The following is a 14,358-nucleotide window of genomic DNA, read 5'->3' as shown; positions in this document are numbered from 1 at the left end:
AAACAGATTAATGCTTTGTGTAAGTAAAAGATACCACAATTTAGCTTGTCCTTAAAGTGGTCATTCATGCTGAAGTACCATTTCTACAGTGCTAGCAACTGCCTTGTACTTCACCATTCTCTACATGTAAGCTTAGCCTGTAAGCACCATCCAGCTGTTTGACCATGGAAAGCATCACAGCCTCGTTGCCACCATTCACAGCTGTTCCAGGTGTGGGATGCTGCCAGAGCTGGGAATTTATGATGCTCCATTGCCTCTTGCTATCCAGTGAAGGAAAAGAAAGAAATGCTATTCCAGTATCATGGAGAGAGTGAAAAGACACTTCTGAAAGTGCAAAACCTGTGGTTTAATCAACAGATTAAACTAGAGGTTATAAAAAGAATAAATGGATAAAACTAAAAGCTCTGTATCTGAATGCACGTAGCATTCAAAACAAAATAGAAGAACTGAGAGCGCACATAGAAATGAATAATTATGATTTGATGGCCATTATGGAGACATGGCTGCAGGAGGGCATCAACTAGGACCTGAATATTAAAGGGTACAGGGTGTTTAGGAAAGACAGGAAGTGAGGGAAAGGAGGAAGGGTTAATGATGGTATTAGCACAATAGAGAGAGATGACCTAAATTCAGGAAACCAGGCTTTGGAAACAGTTTGGGTAGAGACGAGAAATGGTAAAGGCAAGAAGTCACTTGTGGGAGTTATGTACAGGTCCCCTAACATGTAACCACATGGCAGAGTTGAGCAAAAAGGAAGAAGTAATTGGAGCTTGTCAGAAAGGCATGTCGATAATCATGGGAGATTTTAATTTATGTAAAGGCTGGAAAAGGCAGATGGGCAAATATAGCCTCGATGATATTGAATGCTTTTGGGATAGTTTCTTAGGACAACATGTTCTGGAGCCAACCAGACAGCAGGCTATACTAGACCTGGTATTCTCAATGAGATCAGTGTAATTAATGATCTCATAGTGAAGACGCCCCTAGGTAGCAGCAACCATAATATAATTGAACTTTACATTCAGTTTGAGGGATAGAGGAGTGGGTCTGGGCCTAAGTTTTTAAACATAAGTAAGGGCAATTGTGAGAGCATGAAAGCTGAGCTGGCTAAAGTGAATTGGCAAATTAGGTTAAGGGCTAGGTCAATAGAGATATAGTGACTAATACTTAAGGGGATATTTCAGAATGCACAGTATGTACATTCAATGAGTAAGAAAAAGTCCAAGGGACGGACACACCATCTGTGGTTAACTGGAAAGATAGAAGATAGTATCAAACTTAAGAAAAAGCATTTAATTGTGCAAAAATAGGTGGAAGGCCAGAAGATTGGACAGAATATGAAGAACAGCAAAGAATGACTAAAAAGCTAATAAGGACGGAAAAATCAGAGTATGAGAGAAAGCTATTGAAAAATATTTTTAAAAAGATGGTAAGAGATTTTATAAATATTTAAAAAAGAAAAGATAAAAGCAAAATACTGTGGATGCTGGAAAACTGAAACAAAAACAAAAATAGCTGGTAAAACTCAGCAGGTCTGACAGCATCTGCGGAGAGGGAGACAGTTAACATTTCGAGTCCGTATGACTCTTCATCAGAACTAAAGAAAAATAGAAATGAGGTGAAATGTAAGCTGTTTGAGGAGGGGTAGAGCTGGATAGAGGGCCAGTGATAGTTGGAGGCAAAGAAGAAATTGCCAAAGATGTCATAGACAAAAGTTGATGGTGGTGATATTAGCTAAAGGATGTGCTAATGGTGACATTAAGGGCTAGGACATTGGTCCTATAGAAAGTGAGTCTGGAGAATTGATAATAGAAAACAAGGAGATGGCAGATGAATTGAGCAGTTATTTTGCATCAGTTTTCACTATAGAGGATACAAGTAACATCCCAAAAGCAGCTATAAACCAGGAAATGGAAGTTGGGAAGGAAGCCAGGAAAATTACAGTCACAAAAGGAGTGGTACTGAGTAAATTGTTGGAGCTGCGGGCTGATAAAAGCCCAGGTCCTGATGGTCTTCATCCTAGGGTCTTAAAAGAAGTGTCTAGTGAGCTAGTTTTATGCATTGGTTTTAATTTTCAAAAACTCCCTAGGTTCGGGGAAGGGCCCATTAGATTGGGAGATAGCAAATATAACAACATTACTCAAAAAGGGAGGGAAACAGAAAGCGGAAAACTATAGGCCAGTTAGTTTAACATCTGTCGTAGGAAAAATGTTAGAAGCTATCATTAAAGAAGTTATAGCAGGGAACTTGGATAAACTCAAGCTCATCAGGCAGAGTCAACATGGTTTTATGAAAGGGAAATCATGTTTAACCGACTTATTGGAGTTCTTTGAGGAAGTAAAATCTGCTGTGGATAAAGGGGAACTGGTGCATGTACTGTACTTAGATTTCCAGAAGGCCACATCAAAGCTTTTTGCGGAAAATAAAAGCTCAAGTTATAGGGGGTAACATATCGGCATGGACAGAAGATTGACTGGCTAACAGGAAGCAGAGACAGGCATAAATGGGTCCTTTTCAGGTTGGTAAGATGTAACAAGTGGCATGCCGCAGGGATCAGCGCTGGGACCTCAACTGTTTACAATTTATATAAATGACTTGGATGAAAGGATTGAAGGGATGGTGGCCAGATTTGCTCATGACATAAAGATAGGTAGGAAAGTAAGCTGTGAAGAGGACATAAGGAGGCTACAAACAGATATAGGTAGGTTAAGTGAGTGGGCAAAGTTTTAGCAGATGGAGTATAATGTGGGAAAATGTGAAATTGTCCATTTGGGCAGGAAGGATGAAAGAGAAGCATATTATCTAAATGGTGAGAGATTGCAGAGTTCTGATGTGCAGAGGGATCTGGGTGTCCTAGTGCATGAATCACAAAGGGCTAGTATGCAAGTACAGCAAGTAATTAGGAAAACTAATAGAAAGTTATAATTTGTTGCGAGGGGAATTGAATAAAAAAGTAGGGAGATTATGCATCAGTTCTACAGGGCACTAGTGAGACCACATCTGGAAAACTCTGTACAGTATTGGTCACCTTATTTAAGGAAGGATGTAAATGTATTGGAAGCAGTTCAGAGAAGGTTTACCAGACTAATACCTGGAATGGGTGGGTTGTCTTATGAGGAAAGGTTGGACAGACTAGGCTTTTACCCACTGGAGTTTAGAAGAGTAAGAAGCAACTTGGTTGAAACATATAAGGGGTCTTGACAGGGTGGATGTGGAGAGGATGTTTCCTCTTGTGGGAGAATCTAGAACTAGGGGTCGCCCATTTAAAACAGAGATGAGGCGAATTTTTTTCACTCAGAGGGTCGTGAATCTTTGGATCTCTCTTCCTGCAAAGGTGGTGGAAGCAGAGACTTTGAATATTCTTAAGTCAGAGGTAGTAAGATTATAGGTAAGCAATGGGGTGATAGGTTATCCGCGATAGGCGGGTTGCAGATTTCAGGTTAGCATCAGATCAGCCATGATCTTACTAAATGGCAGAGCAAGCACGAGGGGCTGAATGGCCTACTCCTAATTCTTGTTTGTATGCTAACACAACTAAACCCCTGCCGTGATCATCTTTAAATATGCAAACTATTTTGTATTGTATAGTCATATGAAATACCTTGGTTGGCATTTCTGACTACATTTAAAATTAAATCCAATGTAAGGAAGTATAGAATTGATGCCATTTTGTCAAATCGTAAATAAAAATCTACTTTACAGCTAGCTAGGATGTTACCAAAGCCCAATCTGCATAGTGAAAGGGGACCTTGCCAACATGGGACAGGTGTCCTTGATGCTTGCAATTAAACGTCGGACTCGGTCAAATTGGGACATGAAGGAAGTGGGTAAATCCCCATGGTTACCACCATGTGTGAGTTTAAAAGGCAAGGCCTTAATGCATGCCGCATGCATTTATGATGAATGCATAAACATGCCAACTAGACCTTTAGGGAATGGGGAGATTCACATATGATGTCAGTGATTGCACATGGAGGGGCTCCTCCCATCAACATGTGGACAGGAGTTACTGGCTGAGCCTGGATTACTGAGCCGAATTTCAATATTTAAAGAATACGCAAATGAGTTTACTGGTCGCCAGCCAAGAGCAGTTATGCAAAATTACCGGAGACTTATAAACTGAAATGTTCAATTTTCCCAGTTACATTCGAACACGACTTTGTAAAAACACCCCTTAGGTCCCTGAGTTAGAACTATAGCCCTGCAGGAACTGACTCCACGCTACAAAAGTGCAAAAAAAAGGAGGCAGCACCTCACATGGACCAGACCCTTGAAACAACATCAGAGAATCTGTGGAATGTAAAAGGGCCTTATAGGCAATCCAAAGTGTATCAATTCACACTGAATCCACCACATCCATTGCACATTGTTAACAAACCCGCTATGTCTTTAGATCATCATCACAGGTAGAAGATTGGTCTTCAGGCTTACTCATGGAGAAGCCTGATATTTAGCCATTTTATTATAGAATCATAAAGCAAAAGAGGCCATTTGGCCCATCATGTTTGTGCCAGCACTTTGAAAGAGTTTTCCAATTAAATTGGAAAGCAATGTGCATTAAAAGGAAGACAATCCTGGTTTGAAAGGACTGCTTCGTGTTTAAAGTGTTACAGCAGCAGAAATGACATTGCAATAGGAAATTATTATTTTATGCTTCTATTTATTTGCAGGGCAGGGCTGTGTTGGCAGGAGACAGATTGGGTGCTGCGGTAGGTCCATGCTTTCATTTCAGCTCTGGCTCTTGACATTCACACCAATCCCTTCTCTAGCCTGCTGTGTAATAAAATGGGGCAATCTCCATCCAGCTTCCTAAAACTACAAGCTGGGCTGAATTGTTAATGTTAAAGCTGATAGTGACCCCCACTGAATCATTAATGACAAAGAAAATTCTTTCAGTTTTCACATATTTTTTCCATTATTTAACACTGATAAACTGATTTTCCTCATTGGATCGCTGATTATTTTAAAATAGGATTAAAGATGTACAGATCCAAAAAAAAACACTTCTTTTAGTGAAGGTGGTTGGTGATCTAGTGTGTTGATGTGTTAAGAGTCTGTCAGACTGATTAGGCTGAGGTTGTGAATTTAGAGAGAGATTCATGAGGGTCGATTTCAACTGGTTCCGCCTGGTGCTAATGGGTTGGGAATAATCTCAGGATAGGGTCAGTGGCCTTACTGTCCACCAACAGTGACAATGCAACTGTTGTCATTTTGAAAGCAGCCTACTGTCAGGTGCTCAAAGCAACCGTGTGCTTCACGTGGTAGATCCTTTTCAACATGCAAGTCACAGTCCAGGGATCACTATTGCCATTTTAGCTTGGAACTGCTCAGAGCGGGTGATGGAGCCAAACGTAGGATCAGCCAAGGTAAGTTTGAAATAATATGTGCTGCTACCACCCTGCGATGCCTCCACTCTGCAATCACATCCGCCCACCCCCACTTTTACCTTACTGGTGACTGGAGTTGGGGGGAGGGGGTGGGGGGGGGGGGGGGGGGGGGGGGGGGGGGGGGGGGTAGCCTGGCATTGGCCAGCTGTTTAGTGCCTCACAGCTTGCCGATCCATTGTAAATGAGGTTGGTACCCCTTCACTGTGGAGATGGGTTGGTAATCATCCAAAGGTCAGATTCAACTTCATGCTGTGGAGCCAACCTCCTGACTTCATCCAACTTCCATTCTCAACTTCCCCACCACAAGTTCATTAAACAAAATAGTATTTCTGCAAAAAGAGAAATGCTGTCAAGCTCTCCACTTTGCACACATCAGGACAGATGCAAAAATACAACATTTCAAAGGGAGCAACAATTTATACTGCATGAGAAAATAACATGCTTTACAATGAGCACATTCTCTCTTCTCCAGTGCTACATTATGTGCATCATTCTCTAAGCAGGAATTTGGGCTTAGGGCTAATCCCAGATGAACTGATTTGTGAAGACCACTGCTTTAACCACACTTAACCTGGAGCAAGGCCTTTGTTTTCGCTCAAAGCCTGGCTGAGATTGAGAACTCACCAAGGTACATTCTTCCCTGTTATGGTCAGTAATCCAGCAAAACGGATTGATTGCCTGAGCGTCATAAAATGCAATTGATTTCTATTCCACTCATTTCAATAGCTGTGATGTACAATGGAAGGCTGATCTGCTCTGTCAGATTACCACTTACATGGTGAAAGTAAAAATTTACCTCACAACATGAAGAATCATGGAAGGCAGATACATCTGTCCTTTTCTCATTCTCTAAGAACTCCTGCTCCGATTTAGGCCAAATGCTATTTCAGGGAAAAATGTACTCTGTTTAGCACTGCCACTTGAAGTCAACAAAAACAGACTCAGCTTCAAGGGGGTCAGGAGTACCAATCTCTCTTATATCAGTCCTGATTTCAGGTGGCTTTACACAGTGAGGCATACCCCTTGAACCTGATGATGCTCCTGAGGTCCGAACTGGGCTTCATTCCTTCTTCACAGGACCTTCCAAAACCTTTTGTTGGTCACAATTAGTGTTTTTATTGCAGCATGTTAACATGTGGCATGTGGTATCCTGCTGGTCCTTGTCGAACCTACCATCTGGCTTGGGAGACAAGCTTTCTGATCTGATCAGAACCACATACCTGTGCCTATCTTGGTGGGAGGCAGCGCTGATATCCTATCACTTCAGTGGAGGAAGTCACTTAAATTGTTGTATTGAGAAGCACAGTCCTGGAGCCATGGATGTATCCAGGAGTAGACTGGTTGCTGTGATCTCAGGAAAGGACTTGCAGTTCCAGTCCCACTCGTCCTTGCCAATATTCTGGATCTTGATATAGTTCTGCTGAGGTAAGGTGAGAAGATGTGCGCTGTTGTACGATATTCACAAGTTCCATTACAATATAAAATATTTTGTTTTCCATTTACAAAGCATTTCCTTTTCTAGCACTGAACCTTTAGTTTGTATGTTCAGCCATAGGGAGCAGCCCTTGCAAAAAACCAACTCATTGTGAGAGTTACTAAGAATCATTGATAGATCATTGATTTATGCTGCCCCAGTCATAGATCTGTCTAGCAGGGAGTAGCAAAGGACTTTCCCACAAAGGTCATTCAAAACCTAAATGCCATTAGTATTAAAAAAAAAGTGCAAAGATAGTCTGAAATCATTTACCAAGACATTAATGTGCCATTTTAACTATACTCGCCCAAAATTGGGAGTCTTCTTCTTTAAGTGTGCAGACCAATCTTGTGGGGGCTTGAATGTGAAAGTTTCTGTGAGTTCCCGATCAGGCTCAAGGACTTGAAAGATAAATCATTTCACTTATATTTTGTGGGGTCAAAGGAGCAAGACTGCTCCTCCAGGCCTCACAGGATAGTTTTGACCTCCCTACGCTATATTGCAAGAGCTGAGCACTTTGATACACTGCCCACTCTGCTGCCCTCTCAGTTGGGGAGGTGAAAAGTTAGCTCAATAATGGCTGCGTGCACATGAGTCCACATAGTCTTACCCAGTGCAAATCAGAACACACCTCTGACCCTGAACACACCCATCTCCCTTTCCCTCCTCCAAGACCCTGCCAGAAATCCCTCCCCCACACCATATTAATGGGAAGCTCAATTTGCCACAATGCTGGCACCCACTTCCTGCCCATTCCAGGCAGGATATTGGCTGGAGGGATGTTGATAAGGCCAAGGATGTCAGTTGAACCCGGCCTGAGTTCCAACTCACCCCACCAACTACCCATCCAGAGTTAAAACAATGAAAGGCTTTCTTTGTCAAAAGGGTTCATTTTCCCATCAAATCACCAGAGAAGTTCCAAATGCTCAAGGAACAATTCACTTTTGCATTCCTTTTCCAAGCATACTCTGGTGTAAATGGAGAACTTCAGCTGCACACTACACAGAGCCAAGGACATTCAATTTACCCACCTGCAATCATTTTCAAAGGGCTGCTCAGACACATTTTTCCCATTTCTTTACAAGATCATAGATAGTAGTTGGCTCTCTTGGCACAAGAACAGAGGCTAGTTTGATCTTCCTATTCACCATAGGGGAGGTGGTGGCATTGTGGTTTTGTCACTGGACCAATATTCCAGAGGCCCAGGGTAATGCTCTGGGGACCAGGGTTTGAATCCCACCGCAGCAGATGGAACCTGGAGTTAAAAGTCTGATGATGACCGTGAAACCATTGCCGATTGTTGTAAAAGCTAATATAGTCCGTCCTTGCATTTTATTGACTAAAATCTAGAATGAATAGTCCAGGAAACAGCACAACCTGTAAATGGGAAAGTGAGGAGCTGAGATTTGGATCACCCCTGAGACACATCAGGTTATAATAGCGGAGGTGCATTTGCACTAACTTTTAGTTGTTGACCCATAATTATAGCTTTAGACAAATTACTCAGACGAGTGCTGATCCAGTTCCAACAGGCTCTTTTATTGCTGTTCTGTTTGGTAATTGTCTGAAAGGATTCACCTGGTACATCTGATCTTTCATGGCCACCACCCCTCCCTCCCTCCCTCCAGAATCCCCATTACAGAGTTTCCAGGAGTCCCAATCCTGACTTAGGGCTGAATTGCAGTTTGGGAACCCGGAAGTGGCTCTGGTGGGCCCCTGGAAGAGATTTTAAAGAGGTGACCAATTAAGAGGCCACATCCTGTAGCCCCAATCCATTAAGGATGGCGGGTTGACTCCACAGCCTGGGGAGCCAATGGGAGCATCTGAGGCTTTGTGCCCGATAGCCCCACCTAGAGAAGTAGAGGCATCCTCCAAAGAATCGTAAACTGCAAAATATACTATTCTCAGAGTATCTGGGTGTTTTGACGTGTCAGATGACGTGTGCCGTCGAAATCCACAAGGGAAATTTGATTGCGCTTTCACAACAGTTTTGCAATTTGTATTTATTACAAGAAGCTGTGCGCACTGAATTTAGAAGTAATAAGTCCACCAAGAACTTTAGAGATTTTAAAAATTAAATTAAAATAGTTATTAACAAAATAAAAGATTTCAAACATAGGCATAAGACTATAATAACTTCTAAAACTCCTAATTAACCTGACCCCCCAATTACACCGCCTTTAAGGCAACAGCCAAAATAGATTTTAGATTAAAACAGAACCAGCAAATTAACACAATACCCACTTGACAGGAATTCCAAATGGCTTTTCCTCAACTTCAGTTTAGTTATATAGCAGACTTATGCACAAATAGCTGGTGGCTCCATTAAGGCTATCTCACACACACCTGTTAGATCTTACATGGCCTTCTCCCATATAGCCTTTCATTTTCCTTTATATATGTTTCTCTCTTTTTAATATGCAAAGTCTATAAAGTTCCATATGTCTTTGAAACCGTATCTTCCTCATAATATAAAAAACTTTCATGTTGCCAATATTGCTAGTAACCTTTGGGAAAAATAAAGACATTCCTTAGCCTTGCTTATCTGGCTAGTTTTAACAGACTAAGATCCCGTTGAAATCCAAACTATCCCTTCATTTATCTAAAAATGCAATTTCCCTTTAGTATGATGATGATCCCAAGCTTGCAGACTACTTAACTCCAAATGTCATTAAATCACAGACAAACCCAACTATAATTACACCCATAAGCCTTCTTCACAATAAACCAGAAAAATATTATGAAATTTGTTATACTTTCTTCACACAGGCCATCATTGCTGAGGGTAAAGCCTCAGGATGCACCTCTGCCCACACTCACTGCCCCAACGCAAACATAGGCCCCTTAGAGAATGAGGCTGGAGAAATAATAATGGGGAACCAGGAAATGGCAGAGGAGTGAATAAATGCTCTGCACCAGTCTTCACAGGAGAAGACACTAATAGCATTCCAAAAATACTAAATAATCATGGGGCAAAAGTGGGGGGAGAAATAAGTACCATAGCTATCACTAGAGAAAATGTACCAGGGAAACTAATGGGGCTAAAGGCCAATAAGTCCCCTGCATCTGATGGGTTGCATCCTAGGATATTAAAGGAAATAGCTGCAGAGATAATGGATGCACTGTTAATAATCTTCCAAGAATCCTTAGATTCTGGGAAAGTCCCAGTGGACTGGAAAACAGCCAATGTAACAACCTTATTCAAAAAGGAAGGGAGACAAAAAACAGGTAACTAAAGGCCAGTTAGCTTAACATCTGTCATTGGGAAAGTGTTAGAGTCTATTGTAAAGGATGTAATAGCAGAGCATTTAGAAATGCAATATATAATTAATTAGAGTCAGCATAGCTTCATGAAGGGGAAATCATGCCTGACAAATTTATTAGAATTCTTTGAGAAGGTAACAAGCAGGATAGATAAAGAGGAGCCAGTAGATGTATTATATTTGCATTTCCAAAAGGCGTTCAATAAGTTACCACACACAAGGCCACCTAATAAGATAAGAGCCCAAGGTGTTGGGGCTAGTATATTAGCATGGGTAAAGGACTGGCTAGCTAATAGAAGACAGAGAGTTGGGATGTGGGGGGGCATTTTCAGGATGGCAACCTATAACTAGTGGAGTGCTGGGATCAGTGCTGGGGCCACAATTATTTACAATAAATATTAATGACTTGGATGAGGGAAATGAATGTGCTATCGCCAAGTTTGCGGATGACACAAAAATAGGTGGGAAGGCAAGTGGTGAAGATGACATAAGGAGTCTACAGAGGGATGCAGACAGGTTAAGTGATTGGGCAAAAACATGGCAGATGGAATATAATGTGGGAAAATGTGAGGTTATGCACTTTGGCAGGAAGAATAGAGGAACTTAATATTATTTAAATGGAGAAAGACTGAAGAAAGCTGCAGCACAGAGGGATTTGGGGGTCCTCGTGCATGAATCCCAAAAAGCTAGCATACAAATTCAGCAGGTAATAGGGAAGGCACATGGAATGTTGGCCTTTATTTCAAAAGGAATGGAGTATAAAAATAGGGAAGTCTTGCTAAAACTACACAAGGCACTAGTTAGACCACACCTAGAATACTGTGAACAGTTTTGGTCCCCTTATCTAAGGAAAGATATACTGACATTGGAGGCAGTCCAGAGAAGGTTCATTAGGTTGATGCCAGGTGTGGAGGGATTTTCTTATGAGGAGAGGTTGAGTAGGTTGGGCCTGTACTCATTGGTGTTTAGAACAATGAGAGATGACCTTATTGACACATATAAGATTCTTAAGGGGCTTGACAGGGTAGATGCTAAGAGGTTGTTTCCCCTCAGGGGTGAGTCTAGGACCAGAGGGCATAATCTCAGTGTGAGGGGTCACCCATTTAAGACAGAGGTGAGGAGGAATTTCTTCTCTCAAGGGATTGTTAATTTGTGGATTTCTTTACCGTAGAGGGCTGCAGCGGCTGGGTCATTAAATACATTCAAAGCTGAGATAGACAGATTTTTAATCAGTAAGGGAATCAAGGATTATGGGGAAAAGGCAGGAGTTGAGGATTATCAGATCAGCCATGATCTCATTGAATGGCGGAGCAGACTCAATGGTCTGAGTGGACTACTTCTGCTCTTACGTCTTATAGTCTTTCCAGTTCCAATGCTCACTGGACATCCAGAACCTTAACCTGGCTGGGGAGGTGGTGGCGTAGTGGTATTGGTGAGCTAGGGTAATGCTCTGGGGGCCAGAGTTCAAATCCCACCACAGTAGAGGATAGAATTTGAATTCAATAAATATTAGGAGTTATAAGTCTAATAACAACCCTTGTTGATTGTTGTAAAAGCCCACCTAGTTCACTAATGCCCTTTAGGGAAGGGAATCTGCCATCCTTACCTGGTCTGGCCTACATGTGACTCCAGACTCACAGAAGTGTGGTTGGTTCTTAAACATGCCCTTTGAACCCAGGCAATAAATGGTGTCCACATACCACAGGTGAATTTTTAAAAAAGCTAATACCAGCTAAATCAACAGAGCCCTGTTCTTTGTGTCATGGTGTTCTACCAACTAAAGCCATTTGCAGCAGAGACTACAGCTTAAAAAGATGTCAAAATTCTGATACTCAGAAGTGACAACCTGGCCTCTGAGAGTTACTTGTAAATGTTGTGGTCTTGAGATTAGAAATGATCACAATGATTAATGTCTTCCAGTACTTAAAGCCAGCGTTCAGCATCTTTTGGAGTTCACTGTTCATTTTCTTTCTCAGGCTATACCTCTCAAAGAGGTACTGGTGTCAAAGGGGGCAGCCCCTTGCTTTACTTTTCGTGTACCATGTAGCCGGACTAGGAAAGTACCCATTTCCCAGTAATTCAATTCACGTGAAACATTTCACATCTGCACACATACTGCTGCCTGAGATACATAGAAAAAAAAGTCAGAGTCATATCGTGTTTGGCAATCTGAAAGGTAGTGCAATGTTCTCACCCAAATGTCTGCAAATTTATGGCCTTCTGCAGAAGCTGCGTTGAAAGATTTCGCTCCTCTGTGGTGTTCCACTGGGAGGGTTGTTTGAATATCAAGTGAGTCATGTATAATACATCACTGAGTATGTCCTTTAACCACAGTGATCTCCCCATGATCCATGTTTATAAAAACCATATTATTTTTAAAACTTTGTGTGTGACTTCACACTTTGAAGACCGCAACAGTCCCCTACCTTGTGGCTCAGGTTGGCTGAGATAATCAGTCAGTAAAGAAACATACGTTATCAACAGACATTTCAGTTAGACTTCAGAGCTGTGTCATTTTTTAAGCAAAGGAAAAGTTTTTTTTGGTCATTATGCTGAGGGATATTAATGATTAGGGGACATGCTGGTGGTGCAGAATTGCCCAGTTAGGACAATCAATATAATTCTCAAGCACCTCCTGTTCAAAGATTCCGTACTTTACAGCACAGAAAAGGTCATTTGACCCCAATGGTCTGTGCCAGTATTTATGCTCCTCATCTCACCCTTTCCTCAAGAATACAACAAATAGGGCCCAGAGTCAATCATATGTCCCACTGAGCCTGCTCCGCAATTCAATAAGACCGTGGTTGATCTTGGGCTTCTCATCCAATCTTATCAACATATATTTCTATTTCTTAAACCCTCATGTGTTTATCTAGCTTCCCTTTAAATGTATCTATTCTATTCACCTCAACTTGTGGTAGTGCGCTACACATTCTAACTGCAAGGTGCCCAGCAACATCTCCTTTACTCTGCCACAACAACTGCAGGAGGGATTTTCAATTGGGAAGATGAATGGGTACTGTACAGACACGCACCCACCATATCTCCCCAATGGGGCAGTCAGGAGGCCTAAACCATTTCTGGGTCATTAACATTTTGTCAGCAGTCAGCAAGCTTCAAGGAGGAACCCCCACTTGCAGCTCCCCAGTTTCCTGTGTGGGAACTTTGGCTAGACATTGCCTTTAAGGATCTGTTAGTTCTGTCAATCCCTGGAGAAATGGGGCTGGCATGCACTGCGCACTCTCTATCCATTTCTCTTTGAAACTTGCAATCAGGGTGCCTGAACCAGGCACAGCATCCTAGACTGTGTAACAATACAGCTGCCTACCTGTTTTGTTGGGGGTGTTGGTCTATGTACAAGTTAATTAGGGCAAACTTACAACTACTGGTTGTCTCAGACAAGGAATGGGGGCCCAGCTCTTGAAAGTCTCCCCAAGTGTGCCTTAACTCCCAGTCACCAAAAAGCACCCCAAGTATATTGGTGCAATGTTTCCCAATTTCCACACTAGCAACCCACTCATCCTTTCCTGAGTGTGATTGTCAATTTGGCATTAATTGAAATGAAAGCCACCATAGCCCAGAGGACCATAGGCTGCTCTGCCATTAGAGGGAGATGACTAGCAATGATTCTATTCTGAAGGTCACCACATCTCAGGCAAGATTGAGAAAGCAGGGCCTTCATGGATGACCTCAGCTTGCATAGAAATTGAACCCATGCTGTTGGCAACAGACTCTATCACAGGCCAGCTGCCCAGCCAACTGAGCTAAGTGCTAACTATCCCTGAAGTATAGGCAGTTTTCTGGATTCATTAGTCAGGTCTGAATTCAAGGCCAAGCCCTGGATGCAGAAGAACACCACATCACTCAACTGACAGTTATCACTATGCTCTGTTAATGGCTATTTTGCGACCACAATTTCCTTGATACTAGATGCGGCACATAACACTCGACAGCATCAACGTAGGAAACCCATGATGGAAAATAAATCATGAAGGCAATTAGATTCCCTGCCTTCTCCAGAATTTCCAGCTCACTTGATCTCTATACTTTTTCCCATTTTCACAACCTCCCCATACATCCAAAATTTCTGCATTCCTTCAATTCTTGCCTCTTGCATATCCCTGAGTTTAATCACTCCGCCATTGTTGGCTGTGTTTCCAGCTGCCTAGGCCCCAAGCTATGGAATTTTCACCCCCACTCCCAAACCATCCCAGCCTCCCGCCCCACCCAGGTA

General features: G+C 42.2%; 1 long non-coding RNA gene across 3 annotated transcripts in view; it reads right to left on the bottom strand.

Annotated features, from left to right (window-relative positions):
* The window catches only part of LOC121278675, a 180,517-nt gene that overhangs the window by 119,578 nt on the left and 46,581 nt on the right, over positions 1 to 14,358 (bottom strand). For all 3 annotated transcript variants that reach the window (XR_005943260.1, XR_005943259.1, XR_005943258.1), the window contains exon 3: positions 6,608 to 6,807. This is a non-coding gene — a long non-coding RNA (uncharacterized LOC121278675). The remainder of the gene's footprint in view (positions 1 to 6,607; positions 6,808 to 14,358) is intronic.

This window comes from Carcharodon carcharias, chromosome 6 (genome assembly GCF_017639515.1).
Source record: "Carcharodon carcharias isolate sCarCar2 chromosome 6, sCarCar2.pri, whole genome shotgun sequence".
NCBI lineage: Eukaryota > Metazoa > Chordata > Chondrichthyes > Lamniformes > Lamnidae > Carcharodon > Carcharodon carcharias.
Note: the sequence above shows the minus strand (reverse complement) of the source record. Positions and strands in the feature narration are given on the sequence as shown.